The sequence below is a fragment of the Cricetulus griseus genome, chromosome 4 (assembly GCF_003668045.3).
Source record: "Cricetulus griseus strain 17A/GY chromosome 4, alternate assembly CriGri-PICRH-1.0, whole genome shotgun sequence".
In the NCBI taxonomy this organism is placed as follows: Eukaryota; Metazoa; Chordata; class Mammalia; order Rodentia; family Cricetidae; genus Cricetulus; species Cricetulus griseus.
Window position 1 is genome coordinate 30,992,379 of NC_048597.1, and position 6,866 is coordinate 30,999,244.

At 36.4% G+C, this 6,866-nt stretch overlaps 1 non-coding gene across 1 annotated transcript; it reads right to left on the reverse strand.

Annotated features, from left to right (window-relative positions):
- Window positions 1-5,599: 5,599 nt before the first annotated feature.
- Window positions 5,600-5,680, reverse strand: LOC113832680. The gene has a single exon (XR_003484993.1).
- Between the last annotated feature and the right edge of the window lie 1,186 nt (window positions 5,681-6,866).

Below are 6,866 nucleotides of genomic sequence, written 5' to 3' on the forward strand. Positions count from 1 at the left end.
TGATGAATTATTAATTATATTGGGCACATTTTATGATAGCAACTAATTGTTCTAAAATTAGTCTAAATTTCCTGACCTTGGAGGAACTGCATTAACTTATAATTACTTTTAGAATGCTTTATGTGAGACTTTGAATGTCCTATGAATCTGAAATGCAGCATGAAGGTTTTCAAGAAATAGGCTTGATTATATTTTGTAAAGTAAATAATATTAAATTTAACATTGATGAGACATTTCTTTCTCTAATTACTAATTTTGATCTTATTCATAAGATTTGAAATAAAAACAATGAGTTCCAGGAGATTGCATGGGTTCATTTAAAACAGTCCATGCTTATATGCGTACCTTAGATTTTCTTTGTCTTAAAAATGTGTGTGTGTATTACTGAAAATAATTTTTATAAAATATATTCTGATTATGATTTTCCTTCTGTCTACTTCTCCAAGATCCTTCCCACTTTTTCATCCACCAAAGTCCACACTCTATTTCTCTCTATTGAGAAAATAAAACACCATCAACCCTCACAAAGCAGAATAAAAAACACAACAAAAAACAAAGAAAAAGCATAAGAAACACACACACACACACACACACACACACACACACACACACACACACACACACCAAAAACCCATAAAAAACAAAATCAAAAACTATAACATAAAAGCAAAAAAGGAGTAAGACAAAAATTGCCCCCCCAAAGCAATGTAAGATTAAATGTCATAAAAATACCATTGAGTTCATTTTGTGTTGGTTGTCTATTGCTGGGTATAGGGCCTATCCTTAAGAGTAGTTAATATACTCAGGGATATTCCATTATAGAAAACTAGTTTTCCTTTGCAAGTGGATATTAGTTGGAGTTAGCTTCTGAATTAGAGGTGGGAGCTCCTGTCAGCTTCCTCATCCGAGCTCTGAGCTCTCTACCTCCTGGACCTATGAATGTCCCCTTCATTCTGCCACATTTCTCTGAATTTATGTGTGTCAGTGTTATTATATCAATAGGACACTGCTTGTTCACTATAACAATCTTTGTACCTCTTCTCCTACAGAACTTTCTGAGCCCTGAAGTGAGGGATATGATTAAGACATCCATTTTGGATTGAGTGTTTCAAAGTCTTACTCTCTGCACTTTATCCAGATGTGGATCTCCGTGTTAGCTCCTATCTAGTGAAAGAGGAAGTGTCTCTCATGATGGCTGAGTGAGGCACTTACCTATGGGTATACCATAGTGTAATTAAGAGTCATTTGATTGCTATGTTCCTTTAGCAGGATAGTATTATTTGGTTTTTCCCCTAGGCCAATTAGTCTTAGAATTTTGGCTACTGGAGCAGTGTCAGACATGGGTCCCTTCTTAGGGAAAGGGCCTTAACTCCAATCAAAAAGTAGTTATTTCCACAATGTTTTTGCCACTATTGTACCAAAATATCTTACAGGAAGGTCACTGTTGTTGAGCATAGGGTTTGATGCTGCATTGGTGGTTTATTCTTTTCTGAGAAACTAGGGAAATTGGCTTTGAAATCTTGCTATTTTCTTGGAATTAAAAAAAGAAAGAATATTTAACTAAAGGGAGAAGCATCCATGGTGTGATTGTATCACTGTTAGGATTTGTATCTCATTGACCAACTCTATTGTAGAAACCCTAATTTCAAGGTTTATAAAGTTCTTGTAGATTTTACTAAAGGTCTTGTAGATTTGAATTCTGAGCCTCAGCAAATGACCAATGAGATGTTACCATGCAATCAAAGCATCATGGTGAGCAAACAGATACAATCTTGTAAGGGAAGATGGAAAACAATTGGAATACATTTATAGAAGGACCCTGTTACTCCTCCCAGGGTTAAAAGCACACAGAACATATGCCCGAAGAGAAGACTTTTCTTATGCCTAGAGGAAAAATAGCATCAGCTAAACAAGGAGCTGGTAGCAGTGAGAGTGACCTGGATGGAAAATTCAAGGAGTGTGAAGCTAATCTGAGGCTGAGACCACACTTTTAGATGCATTAAAGATCTGATAACTTACAAGGAAATTGGTGATAGAAGACTGAATATATAACTGTGGGTCAAACTAATCCCTTTTCTTTTGGATATATTAAGAGTTTGAATTTTATTAGAGTGGCAAGAAAAGTGATCCAAAATTGTGACTCAATCAGGAAGAGAATGTGTTCTGTTCTGTGGGGAGTGAACTTTATTACCATAAGTTTAAATGCTACAGTTTTAATCCCATTTATTTCAAATTGTGATCTTGTACAAGAACAGTTGTCTTACATTTAAGTAGTGAAGATGAAATGATCATAGGTACCTGAGTCTATATGATTGATTTCATTCCAAGGGAGTTCTCACACGTGGGAATCAAGATTCTCTAGACCCAGTACAGGTTAAAAGGTTTATTCCAAGAGAGAACACTTACATGAGAGGCAGGTAGCTGCCCAGGTTCCAGCTCCAAGGATCCTCACATGCTGTCCTCTGTGTCCAGGCCAGCCGCCCCCAAGAAGAGACCACTGGCCTCCCAGAGGCAACTTAAATCCTCCCCTCCCATAGACACTGGTGACCATGCCCAAACGGGCATGGTCAGCACCACAGCTGCTGAGTTAGATCTCTTGCTACAGGAAGTAATTTAGACATTGACACAAACAAACAGGGTGAATCCAGGTAAAGCTGGAAGAGGAGATAAAGTGATGCAGGAGAAGAGAGAGATGCAGGCAGGATTTCATATTAAAGAGCTCAGGAGACCTTGATCTGTGACTTCAACCCCGACACCTGTGAGGCACTAAGTACCATGGTTCTAAACACCCATTTGTAGTAATTTTTCAAATAATCATTGATCACCTAGGAACTTGAATGCACAGTAATATCCAAAGCACCAGTACTGGGGTAAGTCCCATGAAAGAAACTTAGTTTCACAGTAACATGACAGAGACTCACAAGTAGTCAACAAGTAGACAATGAGTATTGCCACTCCCCAAATGTGATGTGTACAATGTAACTCTTATACCAAAAGCCCAGGGAATTTAATGTAAGAGGTGTGAAAAGGCCAGGCTTCGGGGGCACACACCTTTAATCCCAGCACTCAGGATGCAGAGGCAGGCAGAACTCTGTGAGTTCGAGACCAGCCTGGTCTACAGAGTGAGCTCCAGGACAGTCAAGGCTACACAGTGGAAACCCTGCCTCAAACTCCCCCCATCAAAAAAAGTGTGAAAAGATTGTAAGAGCCAGAGGACAAGAAGGATAGCAAAAAATAGTCAAATTTGGACATGACAAATGTCTTGAACCATAACCATTAAACAGCTAGGTTTACCTTCACAAGAGCACTCCAGCCTAAAATTCTAGAACTGATTAAGGAAGCACTTACAAGGTTGTGACATCTGGTTGAGACACTACAGGCAGTTGACTACAGAGGGGAGTGGCAGAATTAGTTTTCTTAATAGAGGAGTCCTCTGGTATGCTGCCGCCCAAGCCCCAGTGATCAGCCCTACACCTTTGTTCAAGCATACAACACTAATTTAACTAATTGGACCAGTAGTATTATGTAATATATTATTACGTATATAATAATGTATTCTATATATCCATAATAGAATATATTATATGTATTTATATTGTACACACATGCACATATATACATGTAAACCCATTCTAACATTTTATCTCTCTATATATAATATATATGTAAATACATATATATTATACATATATAAGAGGACATGAATTTGAAAGGGGGCAATGTGGATGCGTTCAAGGGAAAGGTTGGGGTGGTGAGGAAGGGGAGATGGTTATGAAAATACAATGTATTCATATTTATATTCTCAAAATAAAAGTTGAATTTATGTAAAATTAAATATAACATCCTTACACGATTCAAGTCTAAGTAAGTGATGGTAGAGATATTATATTCTGAGGTTACATGAAAATTTAAAAGGCAAATGTTTTAAGTTCAAATAAAGATTAATATGAATCCATTCACATAGTGAGGAGCTCATTTATTTTAAATGTATTGAAAACTATGACACCATGTAATAAGAAAATGTGTTGCGATATTCATCTGTATACATTTCCTATTGCACTTTCCTTTAACTGGACTCTTCTCCATTTGTCAGTAACATAAATTGCATTGAAAATTACAAATATGAAGAAAAGTAACTTTTCTTTACAAAACTCAGAATATGTCCTTAAAGTTCTAATTAAAAAAATCACATTTTTATCCTTGTCTTGTTAGGAACCAAGGATTTTGTCGTAATGTTTTGGGTTTTTATTTTTGTGTTTGAGAGTCATAAAGAGGTGGAATAATCAAGTTGAGGGAAATGATAGAGCACTTTTGCCATCTCAGTTTAAAAATGTATACAAGCATCTATGGTATACACAAAGATTTGAGAAATAGGCAAATATATTTGTATGTGTTTTTCTTTTATAAATTTTCACGCGTCTTTGGATTTATCCCTGGGGTAAACTATTTATCTGTTTACCCCTAGCTTTGCTCGCCACATTTGGTTTGTAATACAAACACTGTTATCCTTTCCCCTCACTCTGTAAATGTTCTCATTTGCTCTGTTTTTTTTTTCTGGATAATATGACAGAATTCCCAGTCACACATCACTGTGTTTAAAGTGTAATAAAAAGGAAAACAACAAAATGAAGATGCTCTATCCTATTATTTCCAGGAACTACTGGGAAAGTTGATATTTGTGGGAACATTCTGCTCCCTTGAAACTTGGATATTATTTTTATTCTTCTAAATACAACAAATGACAATTGAATATAAGATTATATAGCATTGCAAAATACAAATTGCTCTTTTTTTCTTGAAAATACATTTTTTATAAAATGTATTTTTATTATGGCACCCCTCCCCCAACTCCTTGCAAATCTTCCTCACTTCTCCATATAGCCAATCAATGTCTTTGATATATTTCTCACTTCCTTAAACATAGACACACACACATTCAACATGTAGAAAACCCTTAAAAACACAAAATTAGAAAACATAATATATAAGCTAAAGACCTGTAAGGTAAGAAACAAAAGAAAAAATGCAGATCAAATATTATGAGATAAAACAAAACTTCCAAAAGTAACATTGAATGCCTTTTGTGTTGGCCATCTACTGCTGGGCATGGGGCCTGGCATTAAAAATGGTTTATAACTCTTTCCCACTGTTCCTCTAAAGAGGTAGGCATGTCTATGTTCTCCGCCTTTCTCCTTCCCCCTTACCCCACTCCCTTTCCTTCCTGGTATATACCCAGTGGGGCTCCACAGAATAACATTAATTTTTCATTTAAGAAGGTTATCAATAGAGAATAGCTTCTGAGTTAGGGATTTTGGCTTGTATCTACTTCCAACCTCAGAGCTGGGACCCAGTCAGGCCCAACCTATACAGGCTTTAGGAGGAATCTTCTCTGATGATGGTTGAGAAAGATACTGATCTATGAGTATGTAAGAATGTCACTAGAAGTGAATTTGTTCATTTAGTTACATTAGCATAATGGTAGTATTTGGTTTTCCCCTACGTCCTAGACTATCTCTTAAAACCCTAAGGTTAACAAAACTTCTGTAGGTGTACACATCTCATCTATTTATGTTTACTTTTAAATTATTATTTTTCCTTGTTTCTTCTTTTTTTTTTCAGGACACTCCATAACATGGTTCCCAGAACTCAGACTGTGCAGTGGTCACCTCATCATCAGTAGGGCATACAGCAGGACGTATGGTATCCCTAAACCTGACCCCGAACCCCCAGCCTCACCTCCCCTATAGTCCTTCACCCCTCAGCTTCCAGTGCTAGGTCCTTTTGCCCAGCAGGCCACATGAGGCCTGATCATATAAGAAAAAACCCACAGGGAGCAGGAAGGTTGTGTAGGGGGAATAAGAGAGGAGAGCAAAATAAGAGTTACCATCAGAAAGGGAGCCAGTATAGGTTTAAAGAGAAATCAGACACTAGGGAAATGTTTAGAGATCTACAAGCATGACACCAACTAACCATCTAAGCAACATTGGAGAGGCTACCTTAAATGCCCTCCCCTGATAATGAGAGTTGCAATGAGAGGATTATCATGATAAAACAAAAGATGTTTGAAATATTGCATGAAATCCTATTTTTTAATTTTGGCACACCTATTGGAAATGGAAAAATCAGTTCAAAAGTGAGAAAGAAACAAAGAAAATATAAGATTATATAAAAAATCACTGCCATAATTTTCTTGTTTTTAGTAATAGATTGATTGATTTCCATCTAGATGGTTTAGGCATGGTGTGCTGAGAATAGAATTAGAGGGATATCTAACCTATCTGTCAATTACTATCTATTTGCTTTTGTTAGAGAGGGGAGAGTGAGAAAAGAGAGAGAGAGAGAGAGAGAGAGAGAGAGAGAGAGAGAGAGAGAGAGAAAGAGAGAGAGAGAGAGAGAGAGAGAGAGAGAGAGAGAATCTACTGGGGAATTCTGACCTGAAGATACCATTCTCTTTTTTCTTAAGGCTTTTGGTGGTGTGAGTGAGATCCACATGCTTTATGGAAATATTTTATTTAATTTAGATTCACAATTTTGAACTTCAATTTTATATAAACCCAAAGGAATCTATGGGATATTAACTAACAAAATGGTTACATACTAAATTTCCTTCAATTTCAAACTTGAATCAAAAACAACTATCAAATGTATTAATAAAGAAATTTATTTAGCTATTATTCCAAACAATCCAAAAAAATAAGACAGCTACCATCAAAGATTCTCTTTCTCTGGAAACTTTGCTAAAAAATTGTTGTTGTTCAGTCAATTCTATACCCAGTCACCTAGCTCACTCTCAGAGGGTTTCCTTTTTCCGAAGTGAGGCAGTGAATGCAAATTTCCATCATTATTTCTGAGAAATGGTGAAAACA